Source organism: Gossypium hirsutum, chromosome A13 (genome assembly GCF_007990345.1).
Source record: "Gossypium hirsutum isolate 1008001.06 chromosome A13, Gossypium_hirsutum_v2.1, whole genome shotgun sequence".
Taxonomy (NCBI): domain Eukaryota; kingdom Viridiplantae; phylum Streptophyta; class Magnoliopsida; order Malvales; family Malvaceae; genus Gossypium; species Gossypium hirsutum.
The window spans coordinates 14,825,653-14,849,560 of NC_053436.1; the positions used below are offsets into that span (position 1 = coordinate 14,825,653).

The 23,908-nt window shown below is 34.6% G+C and overlaps 1 pseudogene; it reads left to right on the forward strand.

The window, feature by feature from the left end:
• Positions 1-21,367: 21,367 nt before the first annotated feature.
• Positions 21,368-23,093, forward strand: LOC107894923 (acyl-lipid omega-3 desaturase (cytochrome b5), endoplasmic reticulum; annotated as a pseudogene).
• Positions 23,094-23,908: the final 815 nt, after the last annotated feature.

A 23,908-nucleotide genomic window follows, 5' to 3' on the forward strand; every position in this document is an offset into this window, starting at 1 on the left:
TCGATCAATCTAGAATAACTATTGGCTTTTTGGGCCAAGTGATTGCAAGGCCCTAATAATGAATATTAATTCACAGTTCATATGGGTTGTTGATTTAATTTTTCCTAAGTCTAATTAATGGAAGGGGGATTCAATCTGTACCTTGTTTTTAAGCAATGAAATCGATAGAACCCTCGGTATCCCTTTTACCGTCCATAGTTTAGCCAAACAAATTGGTGTGGAAAGGAGATAGTACAAGGATTTACATAGTTAGGAGTGGCTACATGTTCCTCCTTATTTAGCAGATACAAGGGGTCTGATTTTACTACCATTCTTATTACCATTTGGCCAATTTGGCATGCTCGAAATCAATATTATCATGAGGGTTTGGTCAGACCTCAAAGGATATTGTTACCTTTTTTTCAGGTTTACTGTAAGGAGATACATGAGATGTGTGCTACATTTAATGTTGTTCATACACCTGCCTTGTTAATAGAAGTTACTTTCCATTCAAAAAGAAACAAGCACTTATCAAATCCAAAAATCATAATTCAAATGGATTCAATAAATGGTAGAAAATTTATATTTTTACCATTTTTTTTATAAAAATGAGAGAATTTATAATTTAATCCTTATACTTTTAAATATTTTTATTTGGTCTCAAATGTGATTCCGGTAATATCAATACATTTTCCAACTTATCCTTATGCCTATTAATTAGTACTACCTCACTCATATTTTGATCAAATTGCACTTTTAGTCCTCAAACTTTACAAAATTTTTGGTTTGGTCCTTTAATTACATTTTCAATTCTAAATTTTTTTTTCCATTTATTCTCATATCCAAAATCACTTTATTTTCCTAAGAATTATTTGATTCAACAAATTTTTATTTTTCTCGAAAATTCACTATATCCCTTATCGAAATAGTGTCAAGTGTTTAATCGAAAATCTTGAGTTATATGTTCTCCGATAAAAAAACAGCACTATTCTCAGTGTCACGAACCTCACTGTCGTAGTAAATAATAGCACTAATGTGTCCACTCATTTTCAACCAAATTATCTATCGAAAGAAATTCAAAATAAAAAATATTTTGCAAAAATATAATGATTCGTATAGATATTAACACAATAAATTAACTTATACCTTCTCAACTTCTTCAATTTCTATTCTTCTGAACTTCTTCAATTTCGCTTGTTGTAACTTATGCAACAAAAGAATGAAGTTTGGGTCATTTATAGCTTAAGGGATAGTGAGATGCTTATTTCTGTATAATTCATTGGATAGTGGGGTTGAAATTTGTAGGGAAAAAATGCTCCAAGGAGGATGCACTGTCACTAGCACTACTAAAAAGGGCATCCAGCTAGGAGCTTTTCAATACTTTTGCTGGCAGTATATCTTGGAGCATTTTTCAACCCCAACTATCAAATTTTCCGGGAATCCCGGGATATTTTTTCAGAACCATCTTCTTAAAATTATTTTTTTCAAAATCATCAGTACAAAAAACAGCATTCAGTTGGGAGTTGGAAGCTTTTTTTTTGTACTATTACTGACTGTGCATCTTAGAATTTTTTTCAAAAAAAAAATTCTCGTCAAAATAATTTTTTCAGAACACGTCACGTCAAATTTATTTTTCGTATCCTATCTTGTCAAATTTATTTTTTCCAGAACAATACTTAGCAATTAAAAAAATTAAACCATAAACCCTAATTTAAATTTTCTTAAACCCTAATCAAACCCCAAAACCCTAAACTTAAGACCTAATTTGCAAATAACCCATTGGAGACTACACGGGAAAAAGCACATCCCCATCAATGCTTTTACTAAAGCGCATCCACGTTAGCGCACTTTTGCTTGACACGGGGAAAAATGAGCCGTCGTCAGCGCACTTTTCTGCAAAATCTCTTGAAAACACTTCCACGTTAGCGCGTTTTTTGGTTTTCGGTCCATACCCGTTTTTATTTTTTGGAACAGCCCATTCCATAAATAATTTTGAAAATGGACTTTTATTGGTACTAAACCCCAAGAACATGAGCATATTATAATCTTTAAATTTTTACTTTATAAATTAATCTAAAATAAATAAATAATTAATACAAGGCCAAGCGTGCTGAAATCATATGACTAACTCCATATAAAAGGAATGCTAAACACCTCCTGACACGCATCCAATCACCTTTTGTTGATTTTTTTTTGCCATTATAATTATATGGTAAAAATTCAGTTTTACTCCCTCTATCATAATAACATTTTAAAATTTAGTTTTTATATTTTAATTTGATATAATTTAATTCTCAAATTTTACAATAACATTAATTAGTCTAAATAATTAACATCCTTAGCTGTTTTAATTATTTTTTAAAAAATACTATTCTAATAAAAAATTATTTTATCATAACGAAATGAAATAAGTGTTATTACAAAACACGCATTAGCTAGGTGCTAAATATTTGAACTAACAACTTTTTTTTAGTCATAATAATATAAATGGTAAAGTTGTAGTTTCGATCTCTCTACCATGCTCACATTTGGAATTTAGTGATTATATTTTAATTTGACATAATTCGGTCATCATTAGTTAGTCCAAATAATTAAAACCCTTAATTATATTAATAAAATGATTACATAAATTTCTCTTAAAAATACTTTTTCTAATACAATACATATATTTTTGCATGAACTTGGAATGAATATTTTGAAGTGAAAAATTCGAACTCAACATTTTGATCAAGGTTCAACTATTCCAACTAACCAATAACATTATGTAGAGGAACCAAATTATATGAAATTAAAGAATAGATACTAAATTTTAAATTGTGAGATCATTAATCATTTGTCATTTAATTTTTTTATTAAAAAAATACTAAAAACAATATATGCATTACAAATGATAAAAACATGTTTGAATGAAATTGATTAATATTAATGTCTTTTGGTACATAACATATCATTAAATTTTAAGGAAAAAAAATACTTGATGCCATCTCTAGCTCTCTTGTTTTTCACGTTTATTTGATTTCCATTCCATTTTTAATGCATCGGAAAGTTTAGTTCCCCTCATTTCTATTTGAATTAAGGTCAACCATAATTTTCATAAATTTTCATTTCCAGCACTACATTTATTTATCACCTGCTGGTAATTCAAAGATATTGTACACTCATTTTAGTCACCAAATTTTTGTAACTTAATTTTTCTTTTTAATTTTCTTTTATTTTATTCTTTTAGAATTCATTTTTTTACTAAAAGGGAATATTTTGAGATTTTTTACAGAGAATTATTTAGGTTTTTACATGAATAAACCATTTTTTTATTTTTAATTTATTATTATTATTAATTTTAGTTTTTTCAATAAAAAGGAAAAAGTCAAGATTTTATAACTAAATTATCTAAAAAGGCCCTTTTCCATGCATATTTACGGAAATAGGCCGATTTTCACAGAACGCGCCTACGTGGTCGCGTTTTAGGGGGAAATAACAGGAAATCTCTCCCTTGAGGAAGCGTTTTTCGCCACATCATCCAAAAACACACTTATGTGGAAGCGTTTTGCTGACGTGGTGAAAAACGCTTCCTCAAGGGAGCGATTTGCTCCTTGTTTTTATGTTAGGGATATTTACATGTTTAGTCCCTATGATTTTTTAGGGTTTTTAGGATTAGGGTTTTGCTAAAATAAGTTAGGGTTTAGTATTTAGGTTTTTGTTAAAACAAGTTAGGGTTTAGAGTTTTAGTAGTTTTTAAAAATAAATCAAGATTTAGTGTTATTTTATAAAAATTATTTAAATTAAGGTTAATTGTTTTTAAATAATTTAAGTTAGGGTTTTAAATAAATTAGGGCTTAGGTTTTATGGTTTTAAATAGATTAAGTAAATTAGGGTTCTAGAATTTTAAATAAATTAAGTTAGTGTTTAAAATAAATTAAATTAGGGTTTTAGGTTTAGGGTTTATTAAATTAGGGTTTATGCTTTTTAAATAGATTAAGTAAATTAGGGTTCTAGGGTTTTAAATAAATTAAGTTAGGGTTTTAAATAAATTAAATTAGGTTTTTGGATTTAGGGAATTAGGGCTTATGTTTTTTTAAAATAGATTAAGTAAATTAGGGTTCTAAGGTTTTAAATAAATTAAGTTAGGGTTTAAAATAAACTACATTAGGTTTTAGGGTTTATTAAATTAGAGTTTATGTTTTTTAAATAAATTAAATAAATTAGGGTTCTAGGGTTTTAAATAAATTAAAATAGAGATTAGGGTTAAAATTAATTAAATTAGGGTTTAGTTTTTTTAAAAATAACGTTGTGTTTATTTTTAACAAAATTGACTATTTTTACCCTGAAAAAATAATTTTGAGAAGACATTTCTGAACAAATAGTGTTAAAAACGCTTCAAGCAGGATGCAATGTCATTAAAAATATAGACAAAAGCTCCCACGCGAACGCTCTTTTGCTATAGTAGTTCCTGAAAAAATAATTTTGAGAAGGCGTTTCTGAACAAATAGTGTCAAAAATGCATTAAGCAGGATGCAATGTCAGTAAAAATACAGAAAAAAGCTCCCACGTGGACACTCTTTTACTACAGTAGTTCCTGAAAAAATAATTCTGAGAAGACGTTTCTGAACAAATAGTATCAAAAACGCTTCAAGTAAGATGCAATGTCAGCAAAATTTCTGAAAAAAGCTCCCACGTGGACGTTCTTTTTCTACAGTAGTTCCTGAAAAATAATTTTGAGAAGACGTTTCTGAACAAATAATGTCAAAAACACTTCAAGCAGGATGCAATGTCAGTAAAATTTCTGAAAAAAGCTCCCATGTGGATGCTCTTTTTCTACAGTAGTTCAAGCTTGGCCTTAGGCTATAAACGAGGCAAATATCATTCTCAGGTTGCATAAGTTTCAGCAAGAATAATTAGAGAGGCTAAGTAGAATAGAAATTAAAGATGAGTGAACGTATTAGTGATGTTATTTACTATGATGGTGAGGTCTATGAAACTGAGAACGTCGCTAAGTAGATTTTATAGAATTTATAGAATTTCGTAAAAGAATTAGGGGAAAAATCTTCGGAACGACACCAAGTAGGGTTTCTTCTATTAAGTATCGATTTTGTGCTTCGATTGATCCCGTGACATAAGACTCATTTGATATCAAAGGTGTTCGTAGCTTTAAAGCGTGGTGCAGACTTATCTCGCTAGTGGATCACCCTATCTTGAGTTATATGTGCAATTTTCATCGCTAAATGAAACATTTGTAACTTCAACATCAACTATTTTTTGAGAGAAATACACGACCCCTAGCTGACACTCCGTTAGTGGGAGACAGAACATGAAATTGCCCGTGTTTGGTGGTAGTATGGAAAACACAACTCCTGCACTACATTCGGTTAGTGGATGGGACATGTACATCGATGGGTTGATGTTCGATGCTAAAAATACGTATTGGGGAACGACATCAACTTCTAGTGGTTGGAAATATACATATGATTAGGGACGTTACGAAACGTCCACAAGAAGAGATGATGTACTCCCTACAACATCCACCGGCGAGGGGACCTCGTACATTACAGATGATAATGGGTTGGATGATGAGTTTGATGTGGATCCACCTCAAGAGCCCGGCCTTGATGGTGCAAAAGTTATATTATTTTCTAAATCGGAGCCTGTTCCATCTAGACCTGAAGATGTTAAAGAGGGTTCATATGAAGAAGAAGATCTGCGACTTAGGGTGTACTCACCTCTAGTCCACATGTATAATGTCGATATATCGACAGATGATGCATTGGAGTTCCCAGATCTACCACACAGAAAGCATGAGCATATATGTTCCACATTGGATTCGAGTGATTTAGAAGTTGGTAAGGAGTTTTCCAGTAATGATAGTTTTCTTGGTGCTTTGAAACAACATAGCATCAATCACGGGGTTAACTACAACGTGGTTAAATCCAAATTCGAGAAGTTTGAAGCCAAGTGTGCAGTGCAAGACGATACATGTTCATGGAAAATAATGGCTTATTTAAGGAAAAAGACAGGCTTGTGGGAGACAAAAAAGTACAAAGGTCCACATACCTATGTTACCGGTACAATATCACTAGGTGTTTAGGGTTTTGAATAATAATGTTATTAATTAATATTGCATTATTTAACGTACTTCGTTGACAAGTGTTTCACAATATCATCCCAAGATGAATTCAAACATGACAGCTAGCTTAATACTATTGATTTTGAAGGTGGATCCTAGGACTTCTATGCATGCATAATTGCCAGTATTCGTAGCCAAATAAGGTACATGCCCTTTTACCGCAAGGCTTGGATAGCTAAGCAAAAGGCTTTGGAAAAGATGCATAGTGGGTGGGACGCTTCATATAATAAGGTTTGGCAGCGGGGTCAGGTGCTGGAGAAGTATGTCCTAGGTTGCATAACAGACCTTGAAATGGTCCCTGTATACTACAACGACCGATTGCTCCGTGGATGCCAAGTGTTCAAATGTCTGTTTTGGAACTTTAAGCAATGTCGGGACGCATTTGTGTACTGTAAGCCATTGGTACAAATTGACGGTACATTTATGTATGGTAGATATACCCATCGGCTATTACTAGCTGTAGCACAGGATGACAGTGGGAGGATCCTTCCAATTGCATTTGCAATAACATTGGGGGAGTCAACTGATGATTGAGATTTCTTTCTTTCTCGGTTAAGGGGGCATGTATGCCCCCAACTTGATATCTGCGTTATATCGGATCGGGGCACTGGAATACTAGTCGCAATTGAGCGACATAAAAGCCTATGGGATCGCACACTCTATGTAGCACCCCAAACCCGGCCCAGAAGTTATGGCCGGATCCGGCATGCCACATCAAAAACGTTAAAAATAAAATAAAATATCTATTCTAAGTCCAGAAAATCGTACTTGATGTTCAAAAGATTAATTCATTAAGGGTTAAAGTGAATGGAAGCTGTGCACCAGGTAGGAAACCGGAAAAGAGGTGGTGAGTCCATCGAACTGCTTAAGTACCAAGCTCCCTTCGGATCCAATCCTAGACATGCATACTGCCATTGCCACACCTTAACGTCATGGATATTTCTAGGAAACCGATTTGATTAAGTCATTTTTAGGAAAAGTGATTAATTTTGGAAAATACTTTCATTGCGGAAGCTTTGCTTGTTGTCGTGTTATTTTGAAATCAACTGTTGTTTTTGAAAACGCGCCCTAAAGCTATCCAATTTCAATAGTTAAAATAAGTATTACCTATCTTAGTAATACATATTAAAAACCATCAAAAATAAATAAGCGGCCTTATTACATTTAAAAACCCAAAACTTCAAACGTAAATAAAAGGATGTCCAGTTCACCAGAAGAAAATCAAACTTTCAGAACGAGTGGCCACTCCGAATTCCCTCACAGCTCCAAGCCCACTATGGTTGGGGATTACCTGCGTGGATGAAAATAAAAGGGATGAGTTTGGGGAAACTCAGTGTGTAAAATAACCCAACCATAGTCTAAATCAGCTCAACCCACAGAAACATAATAAGTTGGCCTTAGCCCAGAACAGAATTCAGAATAAAGCCCATAGGCCCATAACAGAACAGAACAGATATTACATGTTTATGCAAAAACCCAACCCAGATTCATCCATAACACCCCCGTACCAGCGTTAACCATGTGGGGAGACTACTCAACCCACCCTACCGCTACACACCACAGAATTTGCAGCATGGCTGCCAGAACAGATAATGTGACAGAGTCACCAGATACAGATAATCGTGGCAGGGCCACCAGAACAGATATATGTGGCAGAGCCACCAGATCAGATATTTGTGGAAGAGCCACCAGATCAGATATTTGTGGCAGAGCCACCAGATCAGATAATTGTGGCATAGCCACCAGGACGCTTCCTCCATAATATAACCCATGTCCCCATGCAACAGATATATATAATCATGGCATACATCATACAGAATCAAATCGCTATGCTTTTCAGTCAAAATTAACCCTACGGGTATAACGGTAATTTTGCACCTAGGGGTATAACAGTAATTTTCCATACATAGGGGTATTATAGTAATTTAGCTACTTTTAGGGTTTTCATGCATATCCTAACTATTTACGTACTATCAGAACACTTACCGCGCATACTTACTGAATTGGGCCCGTTGGCCCATGAACCCGATCTTTGGCCCATTAAGCCCAAATTATCAAAATGTACGAAATCGCGCGTTCTGCAGTTTATTACTTTAGATTACCAAATATACAAACCCAACTATCTTACGAGCATTCGCACACTCGCAAATTCCAAAAATACTGACTTTTCGGCATTTCGGCTTTTCGGCTTTTGGCAATCTAGTCTATGAGAGGGTGTCAGTTACATACCTGTTTGCGACGATATGCTGACGAGATCCACACACGAACTGCCTACAATTGGATTACTAACACGTTAATCTAACTATTCAAATACAAACTACGTATTAACCCCTTACAATATTCGGCCAACCACACCTACAGATCATAGTAAGCTTATGAGAAATCAATAAGCAACTCGTTAACAAATTTTTGTCAATGTTTACCACATAATCATAATTTCACTGCAAGCTGTCTTCTTGAGCAACATTCACTAAATTATTTATAATTGGAGCTATGAAACTCCAAATCAAGTGCCGTTAATTTTCCCTGAAAATAGACTCATATATCTTTTATCCATAAAATTTTCAGAATTTTTGGTATGGCCAATCAATACCATATTTTTCTCAAAGTTTCCCATGTTTCACTGTTTGACTAATCTGACCACCCTTCATTACGAATCAAATTTCTCATTATACAGAATTCAAAATATGTTCTTGTTTATTTCATTAGAAACTAGACTCAATAAGCTTTAATTACATAATTTATTCAGCTTCTAATTCATCTCCCACAATTTATGGTGATTTTCCAAAGTCACGTTACTGCTACTGTCCCAAGCAGATTTATTACCAAATCACTCTTTCACACATACCTTGCATGCATGTTATTTAAACATGTATATCACCAATCAATCATCACATATCTATGATTTTACTTAAGTATAATCTCCATTTCATCATTTTAAAGCACAACATGTTAGCTGATTTTTTCCTTTAACATCTAAGGCATATGCATGCTCATTTGTTTGGCTCAACTTCACCTATCTTCCATTTTTTCATCAAAAGAACATGAAACAACAACCATTTCCTTCATTTTAATTCATGACTAAATGCTCACAACACAACTAAAAACCAAAATATGCTTCAAGAGTTAAGGTAGAATCAAGAAGAACTCATGAACCTCAAAATAGAAGCAAGGTACCAAGAACTTACCTTCAATTTTCCTCCTCCTAATGACCGAATACTCAAGAGCTTTCTCCTCTCCTTTCTCTTCTCTAACTTTCAGCTATGATGAACAAAGATGGACAAAACTTTGTTCTTTTCACCCCTTTTTCTTTTAATAAAACTTCATATTTCATCCATTTAATTCTTTAATACAAAAGACATGAAATTCTTATCATGAAACATTTACCTAACCCATTATCATGAAACATTTATCTAACCCATTATCATGGAACATTTACCTAACCTATTATCATGGAACATTTACCTAACCTATTATCATGGAACATTTACCTAACCTATTATCATGAAACATTTACCTAACCTATTATCAATTTGTATCAATTTGTACCATAAATTATGGATATCAAGTGTACATTTTGTCTACAACAACATGATGGCTAGCCACTTCATGTAAAATGGGAGGTTTGTCATGCAAATCCTCCTATTTTGTACTCCTATTTATTTGGTCACTTCAATTTAGCCTATAGCATTTTCAAACATTTTCACATAGATTCTATTTCATAATTTCACCCCCTTTTTGTTATGGAACAAAAATTAACTAAAATTGTCGGGTTCTATCTTAAGTTTGGGCTTTCTAGTGGCCCACTAACATAATTAAACCTATGCCAACATTCACAGGATTCCCGAAAATTGGGGCGTTACAACTCTACCCTCCTTAAAGAAATTTCGTCCTCGAAATTTACCTAATCCAAACAGATGAGGGTATTGCTGTTGCATCGTCTCTTCTAGCTCCCAAACTCAGAAGTTTCCCCTTCCTTAACTTGTTGAAAACGAGCGACCAAAGACTCATCGTTCAACTGTTTTTCCTTAATCTGATCCACCCAGGTTGGCCTCACTTGCAACTCAGCCAACAGACTTCCATCATCATACAGACTCAGACGAGCAAACATTGCTCTCAGATCAGATACAGCTCTACGACTTAGAGCATCGGCTACCACATTAGCCTTGCTTGAGTGATACTCGATCGAACAGTCATAATCCTTAAGCAACTCAATCCATCTCCTTTGCCTAAGGTTCAGCTCCTTCTGAGTCAACAAATACTTAAGACTCTTATGGTCAGTGTATATAATACACCTTTCTCCGTACAAGTAATGTCTCCAAATCTTAAGTGCGAATATCACTGCTGCCAACTCCAAATCATGAGTCGGATAGTTCCCCTCATGAGGCTTAAGCTATCGTGATGTATATGCAACCACCTTACTCTCTTGCATTAACACGCAGCCCAAAATCATGTGTGATGCGTCACTGTACACAGTAAAATCCTTCCCAGACTCCGGCTGAATTAACATAAGTGCTTCAGTCAGAACTTTCTTTAACTTCTCAAAAGCTTCCTGCTGTTTCTTAGTCCACACAAATGGTACTCATTTCCTTATGTGTTTTGTTAGAGATGCTGCCATCACAGAAAAACCTTCCACAAACCTACTGTAGTATCCTGGCAGTCCTAGAAAACTCCGTATTTCTGACACTGACCTAGGCGGCTTCCACTCCAAAATCACTTCAATTTTCCGAGGGTCCACCTTAATCCCTTCGGCAAAGACCACATGTCCTAAGAAGGTTACCTCCCTCAACCAAAATTCACACTTGCTGAACTTCGCAAAGAGTTCCTTCTCCCTTAACACTCGCAGCACTATACGGAGATGCTCATCATGTTTCGCTTCAGTTTCAGAATATACCAGGATATCGTCAATAAAGACGACTACGAACTGATCTAAAAATGGTTGGAACACACGATTCATCAGATCCATAAACGCTACAGGAGCGTTCGTTAGTCCAAATGGCATAACCAAAAACTCGTAATGACCATACCGAGTCCTGAATTTCGTCTTTTGGATATCTACCTCCTTGACCCTTAACTGATGATATCCAGATCGAAGGTCGATCTTGGAAAATACAGAAGCTCCTCTAAGCTGGTTGAATAGATCGTCAATCCTTGGCAGTGGATACTTATTCTTAATTATCAGTTTGTTCAACTGGCGATAATCAATGCACATCCGCATTGTACCATCCTTCTACTTCACGAATAGCACCGGTGCTCCCCATGGAGACATGCTTGGCCTAATAAAGCCCTTATCCAACAACTCTTGAATTTGAGCATTTAACTCTACTAATTCCTTCGGTGCCATCCTATACGGTGCGATAGACACAGGCGCCATTCCAGGCAACAAGTCTGTTCCAAACTCAACTTCTCGATTCGGAGGCAATCCTGGAAGCTCCTCCGGAAAAACATCTTGGAACTCCTTTACGGTCCTAACCTTATCCACTGTCAGTCCCTCCTCTTCCGACTGACTTGAAAATACCAATTAGGCCTCACAACCTTTCCGAATCCACTTTTCGGCTCTTAATGCCGACACCACATTGGACAAATAATCCCTTCTCTCACCTATCACCATAACCTCCTCATCCTTTGTAGTTCTTAACACCATTCGTTTAGAAGCACAATCCAGAGTCGCCTTATGCTTAACAAGCCAATCCATTCCCAGAATGAGGTCAAACTCTCTGAACGGTAACTCTATCAGATCTCCAGGAAAAACCTTGCCTTGAGTTTCTAAGGGTACATTCCTATACAGTTTGTCTACCCTAACCGAGTGACCCAAGGGACTTAATACAGATACTCCACTCACAATCTTTTCAGAGCAGTCTAAGTCGTCCATAATCCGTTCTGTGGCCTCCAACCAATATTCCACCACATTCGGGGCTATACCAGACACGCCCCTAAAGATCTCCGTTCCGTTAGTCCCGAAGTCATTCAGAAATAGATCCCTAAATTTTGTTGCCTGAACTTGCTCCGGCAACCCTTTCCAGAACACGAAGCATTGCCTGTGACAGGGAATCATCCTCGGCACCGCGGTCATGAGACTCTACCTTTGTTGTCGGTGGTACTGGTGTATCTGCCGCCGACATATGTCTCGAAGACGAAGATACCGCTCGAGCCCTTCCTCGGCCACGTCCACGGCCTCTTCCACGAGTAGCTCTTGTACTCATATTGTATTATCTTGATTACGAATTTTTATGCATCAATTAATATTCCAGTGTTTATTACAGATGTTTTATGAATCAGACAGTAGTTCAGAGTTTGTTTTCGCAGAATCGAAGGCTAGCTACAGTTTCAGTCTCTTATCAGATTTTCCTATGGTTTCAGAATAATCCTATCTAGAGTATCCTAGTAGGGTTTCAGTACAGACAGATAATTTATAAAAATATTCAGAAGAGTTCAGAGTAATACTTACAGGCTTGAGCCAGAGATTCGGAATGCCACCTTCTAAAGATCTATATTTTGAAAATCGCGTTTTTCGCAATCTTTATAAAATTTTTGTTTTCGAAGATCTAAATTTTGTAAATCTATTCCACAGTCGAGTTGTTGTAACTGGGCTCTGATACCACTAAATGTAGCACCCCAAACCCGGCCCAGAAGTTATGGCCGGATCCGGCATGCCACATCAAAAACGTTAAAAAAAATAAAATTTCCATTCTAAGTCCAGAAAATCGTACTTGATGTTCAAAAGATTAATTCATTAAGGGTTAAAGTGAATGGAAGCTGTGCACCAGGTAGGAAACCGAAAAAAAGGTGGTGAGTCCATCGGACTGCTTAAGTACCAAGCTCCCTTCGGATCCAATCCTAGACATGCATACGGCCATTGCCACACCTTAACGTCATGGATATTTCTAGGAAACCGATTTGATTAAGTCATTTTTAGGAAAAGTGATTAATTTTGGAAAATACTTTCATTGCGGAAGCTTTGCTTGTTGTCGTGTTATTTTGAAATCAACTGTTGTTTTTGAAAACGCGCCCTAAAGCTATCCAATTTCAACAGTTAAAATAAGTATTACCTATCTTAGTAATACATATTACAAACCATCAAAATAAATAAGCGGCCTTATTACATTTAAAAACCCAAAACTTCAAACGTAAATAAAAGGATGTCCAGTTCACCAAAAGAAAATCAAACTTTCAGAACGGGTGGCCACTCCGAATTCCCTCACAGCTCCAAGCTCACTGTAGCTGGGATTACCTGCGTGGATGAAAATAAAAGGGATGAGTTTGGGGAAACTCAGTATGTAAAATAACCCAACCATAGTCTAAATCAGCTCAACCCATAGAAACATAATAAGTTGGCCTTAGCCCAGAACAGAATTCAGAATAAAGCCCATAGGCCCATAACAGAACAGAACAGATATTACATGTTTATGCAGAAACCCAACCCAGATTCATCCATAACACCCCCGTACCAGCGTTAACCATGTGGGGAGACTACTCGACCCACCCAACTGCTACACACCACAGAATTTGCAGCATGGCTGCTAGAACAGATAATGTGACAGAGTCACCAGATACAGATAATCGTGGCAGGGCCACCAGAACAGATATATGTGGCAGAGCCACCAGATCAGATATTTGTGGAAGAGCCACCAGATCAAATATTTGTGGCAGAGCCACCAGATCAGATAATTGTGGCATAGCCACCAGGACGCTTCCTCCATAATATAACCCATGTCCCCATGCAACAGATATATATAATCATGGCATACATCATACAGAATCAAATCGCTATGCTTTTCAGTCAAAATTAACCCTACGGGTATAACGGTAATTTTGCACCTAGGGGTATAACAGTAATTTTCCATACATAGGGGTATTATAGTAATTTAGCTACTTTTAGGGTTTTCATGCATATCCTAACTATTTACGTACTATCAGAACACTTACCGCGCATACTTACCGAATTGGGCCCGTTGGCCCATGAACCCGATCTTTGGCCCATTAAGCCCAAATTATCAAAATGTACGAAATCGCGCGTACTGCAGTTTATTACTTTAGATTACCAAATATACAAACCCAACTATCTTACAAGCATTCGCACACTCGCAAATTCCAAAAATACCGACTTTTCGGCATTTCGGCTTTTCGGCTTTTGCCAATCTAGTCTATGAGAGGGTGTCAGTTACACACCTGTTTGCGACGATATGCTGACGAGATCCACACACGAACTGCCTACAATTGGATTACTAACACGTTAATCTAACTATTCAAATACAAACTACGTATTAACCCCTTACAATATTCGGCCAACCACACCTACAGATCAAGTAAGCTTATAAGAAATCAATAAGCAACTCATTAACAAATTTTTGTCAACGTTTACCACATAATCATAATTTCACTGCAAGCTGTCTTCCTGAGCAACAGTCACTAAATTATTTATAACTGGAGCTACGGAACTCCAAATCAAGTGCCGTTAATTTTCCCTGAAAATAGACTCATATATCTTTTATCCATAAAATTTTCAGAATTTTTGGTATGGCCAATCAATACCATATTTTTCTCAAAGTTTCCCATATTTCACTGTTTGACTAATCTGACCACCCTTCATTACGAATCAAATTTCTCATTGTATAGAATTCAAAATATGTTCTTGTTTATTTCATTAGAAACTAGACTCAATAAGCTTTAATTACATAATTTATTCAGCTTCTAATTCATCTCCCACAATTTATGGTGATTTCCAAAGTCACGTTACTGCTACTGTCCCAAGCAGATTTATTACCAAATCACTCTTTCACACATACCTTGCATGCATGTTATTTAAACATGTATATCACCAATCAATCATCACATATCTATGATTTTACTTAAGTATAATCTCCATTTCATCATTTTAAAGCACAACATGTTAGCTGATTTTTCCCTTTAACATCTAAGGCATATGCATGCTCATTTGTTTGGCTCAACTTCACCTATCTTCCATTTTTCATCAAAAGAACATGAAACAACAACCATTTCCTTCATTTTAATTCATGACTAAATGCTCACAACACAACTAAAAACCAAAATATGCTTCAAGAGTTAAGGTAGAATCAAGAAGAACTCATGAACCTCAAAATAGAAGCAAGGTACCAAGAACTTACCTTCAATTTTCCTCCTCCTAATGACCGAATACTCAAGAGCTTTCTCCTCTCCTTTCTCTTCTCTAACTTTCAGCTATGATGAACAAAGATGGACAAAACTTTGTTCTTTTCACCCCTTTTTCTTTTAATAAAACTTCATATTTCATCCATTTAATTCTTTAATACAAAAGACATGAAATTCTGATCATGAAACATTTACCTAACCCATTATCATGGAACATTTACCTAACCTATTATCATGGAACATTTACCTAACCTATTATCATGGAACATTTACCTAACCTATTATCATGAAACATTTACCTAACCTATTATCAATTTGTATCAATTTGTACCATAAATTATGGATATCAAGTGTACATTTTGTCTACAACAACATAATGGCTGGCCACTTCATGTAAAATGGGAGGTTTGTCATGCAAATCCTCCTATTTTGCACTCCTATTTATTTGGTCACTTCAATTTAGCCTATAGCATTTTCAAACCTTTTCACATAGGTTCTATTTCATAATTTCACCCCCTTTTTGTTATGGAACAAAAATTAACTAAAATTGTCAGGTTCTATCTTAAGTTTGGGCTTTCTAGAGGCCCACTAACATAATTAAACCTATGCCAACATTCACAGGATTCTCGAAAATTGGGGCATTACACTCTATCGGTATTGTCTAAGGTACGTTGCGTTCAAATCCTACAGGCAATATCAGTCTACGACTGAACGAAAGTAAGTGACCAACATGGGTATTTAATCTCTATTAATATACTGTCGGTTGTAATATTCAATTTATCCTGAATAGAATATTGGTATGTAATTTTCGCTATCAACTTATATTGGTAGGGTACGAGATCAATAAGGATGAGATGTTGAGGATTTTGCGTTTAAATAACGATCAATGAGCAGACTACCCCTGTAGCATACCCTTCGAACAGTGGATACAAGTATACGACGACAGCCTATGATATGGTCATATAACCATAAACCTGGTTGAATGCATAAATTATGTTCTAAAAAGAACGCGTCATTTACCGATAACGTCAGTTGTGCAAGAGATATATTTTCGTTTGGCGGCACTATTTCCAAAGTAAGTAGTGAATTATAAAGGCCAAATACAGGGAGGCCATGTATGGTTACGGAAGGTATTGCAAGAAATTAACAAGGCCAAGACACGGGCCAACACGATGCACACTGTATGTCACGATAGCGACAATCTATAGTTTCGTGTAATAGAGTTTGACAGACCGAGCCAATGTATTATTGGCGGGCAATATTGTGCACACCTGATAAATAGGGATTTCAATTGTGGGACGTTTGATGCACTTTGTTATCCATGCGCTCATGCAATTGCAGCTGGTCAGAATCTCTGTTTGGATCCAATGAGATATGTCGACGAAGTGTACAAAATAGAAACATGTACAATATGTGGAGACACGTATTCCCATCGATCCCAAATGAACGTAAGTGATCGTCTATATCACTTGCTCCGTTTAAGTTGTTACCAGATAGAAAATTGTGTCGTAAACCAAAAGGTCGACCTTGCTCGAGTAGAATACATAATAATATAGATATCCGGGAAAGAACGAACCAACAAAAGTTGTGTGGATGGTGTAGGAACCCAAGTCATACAATTCAATCATGTCCAAACCAAAATAGTTGATAATTGCTGTAATGAAACGATGTTGCAGTATTTCTATTCCGTCTTATTCAAAAGAACTTATATTTTATTAAAATTATAAAATAAAAAAAATTAATTTACTATTAAAATATAAAAAAATCAACTTTTTTTTATTAAATGAAACAATATAGAAACAGCTTCTAGAAATATATTAAAAATAAATCAATGTATATACTGGTCGAAATCAGTGCCACATGGAGGTGGACGATGATTACGCATTGGATTCCTCTTTGGTTGCTCTGACGGGGGTTGTGGTTGCTTCGGTTGTGGGTGTTAAGAGGATGACCCACCCTAGTAGAATAAAGAATGTAGAGGTGTTTGCATTACCTACGGCGAAGGTGTTTGAATCCCATAAGGTGATGGGGAATGGTAATAAGATGAGCTCTCCGACGGTGCCTCACGTGATCCCTCCGGTGACGATGGCCTATATATCATTGGTTGAGTTGGAATCATCGAAAAAGGAGATGCACCGGGCTATGCATTCCAACCAGGCATAGGAATAAGAAAAGGAAACATATATGGGTTAGGATACATATAAAGGCTAGGATATTCACTTGACATAATCTGAAAGGGCTGTGATGTGGGTGTCGTAGGTTAAGGCATTGGGCCCAGTGATTGTGTGGACGTTGTTGATAGGCCAGGTGATTGTATAGGCGCTATTGATGGGCTCGTGCCATCATCCTTTCTCTTTGGATTTAAAGGGCCCCGTCGTTCCCTTTCCACACAGATTTGCCAACGCGTTTGCTCTCCCGACAGTAAATATGGCTTGCCATAGATCCTAAACCATGGCATGTAATCCAAGGTGCATGCTAACTCTGAGACGATGATCGGTTCGCGATTAGGTATAAGATCGTATATGTTTTCTAAAATTTTGATATATTCCAACCAGAATAACAGCTAATTAGTATTCGCTAGTCGTAAGTTAATTTTGTGCTGCTCATCGAGCACCTTAGGTTCCTTAGGAATCGGTTGTGAAAATCCAAATTGTTGCAACACTCTATCCATCTGGTGCATCTCGACAATAGAATAGTTTACCAATGGGACCTTAACATGCCAAATGTTCAGATTTTGAAAGAATTCTTCTAGAATTACTGCCTGTATTGCCAGATCCTCGTATGGTATCCATTGAAACTATATGAACGGGATAAAAATATTAGTTATATACATAATACTAAATACTAAATACTAAATATGAAACGACTATTTTATGTATATATATTTTATTTAATACTTACTTGCGCTTCCGACCGTTGGTCTAATAGAAGTCGTATATCTTCAAGAGTAGTAGGTATTCCAACATAACTTGCTAGATGGTTCCACCTAATTAAATAAATTTTCAGCATACAATTTTATTTTAAGTCTATGGAATAATTGTAAAATTAAATAAAAATTTTACCTTGTTATGAGTGGAAATGTATATGGGTGGTTCACTCGAGGACATAAAAATAGAAACTGAAACCGAGCCTATAATTGTAGTAGTGATAGGCAACCTCTAATTTTTACTTTATTTGGTGGTGTCGCCCAGCACATCTCCCAGTATAATGTTGCCAACACGGCAAACCCCCAACTAAGTTTGCCAGCTGCTCTAAAATAAACGAGTTTCAGTAGCTACCTCAGATGTATGAGGTTTTGTGACAAGTCTTGCATCAAAGAACCTCCAATTATTTCAAGGATGTATACCCGAGCATATCGTATTCTTTCTAATTCAGTCGAATCATCCTTGACTCCGGGAATGTGTCTCGTAACCAGCCCATCTCGATCTGACCTCTGTAAATATTATCCGAAATCACACCCAAAAGATCGTAGCATATGGCTCCCCAATTAGTAGATTGAACAAACCCGATGAGTGCAGCCCCATCCACTGGCAATCCTAATTGTAACTGGACGTCCTCCAAAGTGATAGTACACTCTCCGCATGAAAAATGAAATGTGTGCGTCTCTAATCTCCCCCTCTCTATTAATGCGCTGATGAGTTTCGGGTTCAACTTGCACCCCCGGCCTATAGTGGCCGCATGCCAAAAACCCACTTCCCTCAAGTAATTTTCTATCAACGGTGATGGCAGACTAGACATGTTACGAATATAACATTGTAACACCTGATCTACAGACTATTATAAAAAAATTATAAAATACAAATTAATTAAAATTACATAAATGAAAAAATATTAAATAATATTTAAAAATTAAAATAAACAGTTACCATTTTTATTTGTTCGACGGAGATATGTTTATAATCGAGACGAATTAATCCCCCGGCCGTTGCTAACACAATCAAATATTTTTGAAATTATAAAAAAATAATACTAATCTAGAAAAAATAAAAGTAAATAATTAATTATAAAGAGCTTTGAGAAATTTAATAAGAAATTTGAGAGCCCTAGGGAGAAATTGTAAAGAATTTTTGCTAAATTATTAAGAAATTTTGTGTGAAAATAAGTTGAGAGGAGGGTGCGATTTCCTAGTTTTTTCCCCCTAAAACGCGGCCACGTAAGCGCTTTTGTCAAAAACGACCCTTTTCGGTAAATAATGTTGTAATTGGCCCATTTTCGTAAATTTACTTGGAAATGGGCCTTTTTAGGTAATTTAGTCAGATTTTATAGGGAATTACCTAAGTTTTAATAGAGAAAACTTGGATTGAAAAACTATTTTATCTTTTTAATTTCCTCCCCCTCTTTTAGACTTAATTTTAGTTTTTTTTTAGTATAGACACCTATTTTTGTTCGAGCCCAATTGGAGGCCCATTTGTATATTTGGTTTTTCTTGGGCCCATTCGAAGCCCACTTAATTTTGGTCAAATGGAGGTATTTGTTTTTATCTTATTTTTTACTTTTCTTTTTCGTCAAATGGAGGCTTTTCATATTTTGTTCTTTAAAAAAAAGTTAAAAAAACAACAACAACAACAAACATTTTATTTCTTTTCTTCTTCTTTTTTTTCCCATACACATATCATGAGGGATTGGGTTTGGGCTTTGATGAAGGGGACGTCACCGGAACATTGGTCCTCTGCCCCTAAGAGCCCCAAAAATCCTTTTTTTCCCCTTCCCCTTTTTAAAATAAATGATTTTTTAAAAAAAAAAGGTTTGATCTTGGAAAAAGTTTTGATTTTTTTAAAAAAATAAAAAGTTTAGATTTTAAAATAAAAATGGTAAAATTACATCTCCGATCTCTCTACTATGTTTGCATTTGAGATTTAGTTATTATATTTTAATTTGATATAATTTGATCATCTGTTTTTATAATGAAATTAGTTAGTCTGAATAATTAAAATCCTTAACTATATCGATAACATGATTATGTGAATTTCTCTTAAAAATATTTTTCTAACACAATACATATATTTTTGCATGAAGTTGGAATGAATATTTTTAAGGGATAAATTTGAACTCAACATTTTGGCCATAATAATTACTATTTCAACTAACTAACGTCGGCCGAATTATATCAAATTAAAGAATAGATATTAAATTCTTAGATCCATCAGTAAAATACTAAAATTAATATATGCATTACAAATGATAAAAACATGTTTGAATGAAATTTATTAACTACTTTCGGCACAAATCATTATTATTTATAAAAGGATTTCCCTGGACGAAGTTGGGGAAAATATAATTTTTTATCAAACAAAACTAAAAAAAATAGTAAAAAAAAAACAATCAAATAATAAACAATAAGCAATTTGAGAATTCAACTTCAGGACCAAATAGTATGATTACCGATTTCACAAATGGAATTATAAATTACAATCAATAATAATAAAACTATTACATGCATAAATAGACGAATTGATAGCTTTCGGATCTAAGCTATAATAAATTTGAATAAAATTCACATTATACTTAAAATAGAATAAAGTTTGAACTCATAAATGTAAATGTTGGAAAAATTGTAATTTATAAGAACTTTGAGGTATATTCTCAATAGATAAAGGTGGAGAGTTGAATCATAAATTTATGGTTTCATATTCTACTCCATGACCTTTACAATGGTAGATCATATGCTCAAAATGGTTGAGTGATGAATGAGAAATTGGTGCTCAAAGTAAGCTACTTGGAAGCATTTGTTGGGGAAAAGAAAAGCTTAGATCCCACATTGATTAAATACCAAGTATGAGATGTGTATATATATAAGAACCCACATTAAAAGAAATTGAGTTTTTAAACTTGGAACTTTGCTTTGTGTGTCGGGTGTGTAGTTCCAAACTTCTAGTAGTTGAGGCTTACACTAAATGCTAGACCCAAAAACTCATTCCTTATTTTTGGTTTTTGTTATGTTATTTATTTGTTTTTTATATCTGATAATTTAAATATAAATTATTTAATTTAATTTATTTATATATATAAATATTTGTTTACTTATATTTATATATTTTTATTAGCTAATGTTTTTTTTCATCAGATTTGTTAGCATAAATATCAAATTCCAAGTTCACATATATATATATATAAAGGTGAGAAAGGAGTGGAGATAAAGCAACCATTGGTCACCTGTCGCATCCTAGATACATGATTTGAAACAATGGAGTTGAAAAGGGTGTATGTTAATGGAATGAATGAGCAAGGTGATTTTGATCCGAGTTCACCTCCTCAATTCCGGATTGCCGATATCCGAGCTGCCATACCGAAGCAGTGTTGGATCAAGAATCCATGGAGGTCAATGAGTTATGTTTTTAGGGATGTCAGTGTGGTTTTTTCTTTAGCAGCAGCTGCAGTCTACTGCAATAGTTAGTTGTTTTGGCCAATCTACTGGTTTGCCCAAGGAACCATGTTTTGGGCTGTCTTTGTCCTTGGACATGATTGGTAATAGTACACTTCATTTCCTTTTTCTTGTTTTTAATATAACTCTTTATCTTAGTTTTGGATTTGCAGTGGCCATGGAAGCTTTTCAGACAATGCAATTTTGAATAGTGTGGTGGGACATATCTTACATTCTTCAATTCTTGTTCCTTACCATGGATGGTAAGTTCAATCAGGTAAATATTTGTTCTTTATTTTGTATGATTGCAACTACATAACATAATCTGAAAATCTTACAGGAGAATAAGCCATAGAACTCATCATCAGAACCACGGAAATGTCGAAAAGGATGAGTCATGGGTGCCGGTACAACATTTTCGACCTTATTTTTCTTATAATTCATCCGTGCTATATATATCAAGTTCCAGACTAACCCTTCATACTTTTGGTTTTTAATCTCAGTTGCCTGAGAATATTTACAAGAAACTCGACACCAGTACGCCATTACTGCGATTCACCGTCCCCTTTCTCCTATTTGCAATTCCCATGTATTTGGTGAGAAAGCTTGTTTTGTTTGGCTAGTAAGGAGTTAAATTTGGCTATTTTTGTTTTCATTACAGTGGTTTAGAAGCCCAGGCAAAGAAGGATCTCATTTCAACCCTTACAGCAACTTGTTTAGCCCCCAAGAGAGGAAACTTGTGATGATATCCAATGCCTGTTGGTCTCCAATGGTTATTATACTTGCCTACGTATCTTTTACAGTTGGTCCATCCCACGTGTTTAAGCTCTATGGCATTCCCTATTTGGTACGTCAAGTTGTGTGAGTCACTTGCGCTTAAGTTTCGATCGATCAAGCTGAGCCATTTTATTCTGGTTTCGTAGATTTTCGTGATATGGCTAGATTTATTGACTTATCTACATCACCATGGCCATGAGCACAAACTACCTTGGTACCGTGGCAAGGTAACCTACAATTTAACTTTGTATGTAGGCATTTAAGAGTAAAAAATTGTTCAAACTTGAGAGGTTTTTTTCATTTACATGACAGGAATGGAGTTATCTCAGAGGAGGGCTTACAACAGTGGATCTTGATTATGGTTTATTCAATAATATCCACCATGACATTGGCACACATGTCATCCATCATCTCTTCCCTCAAATCCCTCATTATCACTTAGTGGAAGCTGTATGTAAAATATTCTTTAGAAACAATTAAACCGATTGATTTCATAAGATAAAATGAAGGCCGTGTTTTCTGGGTTTTGCAGACTAAAGCGGCAAAACCGGTTATAGGAAACTTCTATCGGGAGCCGAAGAAATCAGGGGCTGTTCCATTTAATTTGATCAATAATTTAATCACAAGCCTCGGACAAGATCATTACGTCAGCAATAGTGGAGATATATAGTGTTCTATCAGACTGATCTAAACCTGTTTCAGTTGCTTTCCCATGCCAAATCTGAATGATACAATAACTAAGATTAAGGGCCATAAGTTGTTCATTTCTCACTTGTTTTCAATGTTGTAATTTTAATTTTTAATTTTTTAAATAATATATTTTAAATTTTTAATTATTTTTTTAGTTCATTGTTCAAATTATTGAAAATAACTCAAATATATTAACAAATTTTCAATTAATAATTAAAGAATTTATACCATAGCAAAAATTGGATATATTGTAGATCAATAATTTTTTAATAATATTAAAAAAATTCATATCATATTTAAGGTATAATATAATTTTAATGAAAAATAACATTATTTAAAATAATAATTAATAAATATAATTAAAATATATCAATATTTTGATAATTTAGATATAATGCTAATAAAAAACCTTAATAGTCATTAAAGCATATTTGTACAAATTATAATTTTTTATGTGTCATAATTCATATATTGTAAATTAAAATCTTGTTCAATTTTCATAAAATTTTTTATAGATAATAAATTGACTATAATAAAAATATAATATAACATTTTAAATTATATAAATGTATTATTTATAAGCTGTTATATATGAAATATAAACTTACTTATTATATAAATAATTAAAATTTGTTATTTAAAATTAAAGTAATACAATTTTTTTTTACTTTTTTGGTTGATGGAAATAAAATAATTTCAAATAAAGTATTTCAATAAAAAAATTAACTGTTTATTTATTTATTATTATATAAATTCATTTAATAAAAATCTTTTAATAGAACCAAAATTGGGTATAGTACCAATAAAGGCCCATTTCTGAAATTATTTACGGAAATGGGCCGTTCCAAAAAATA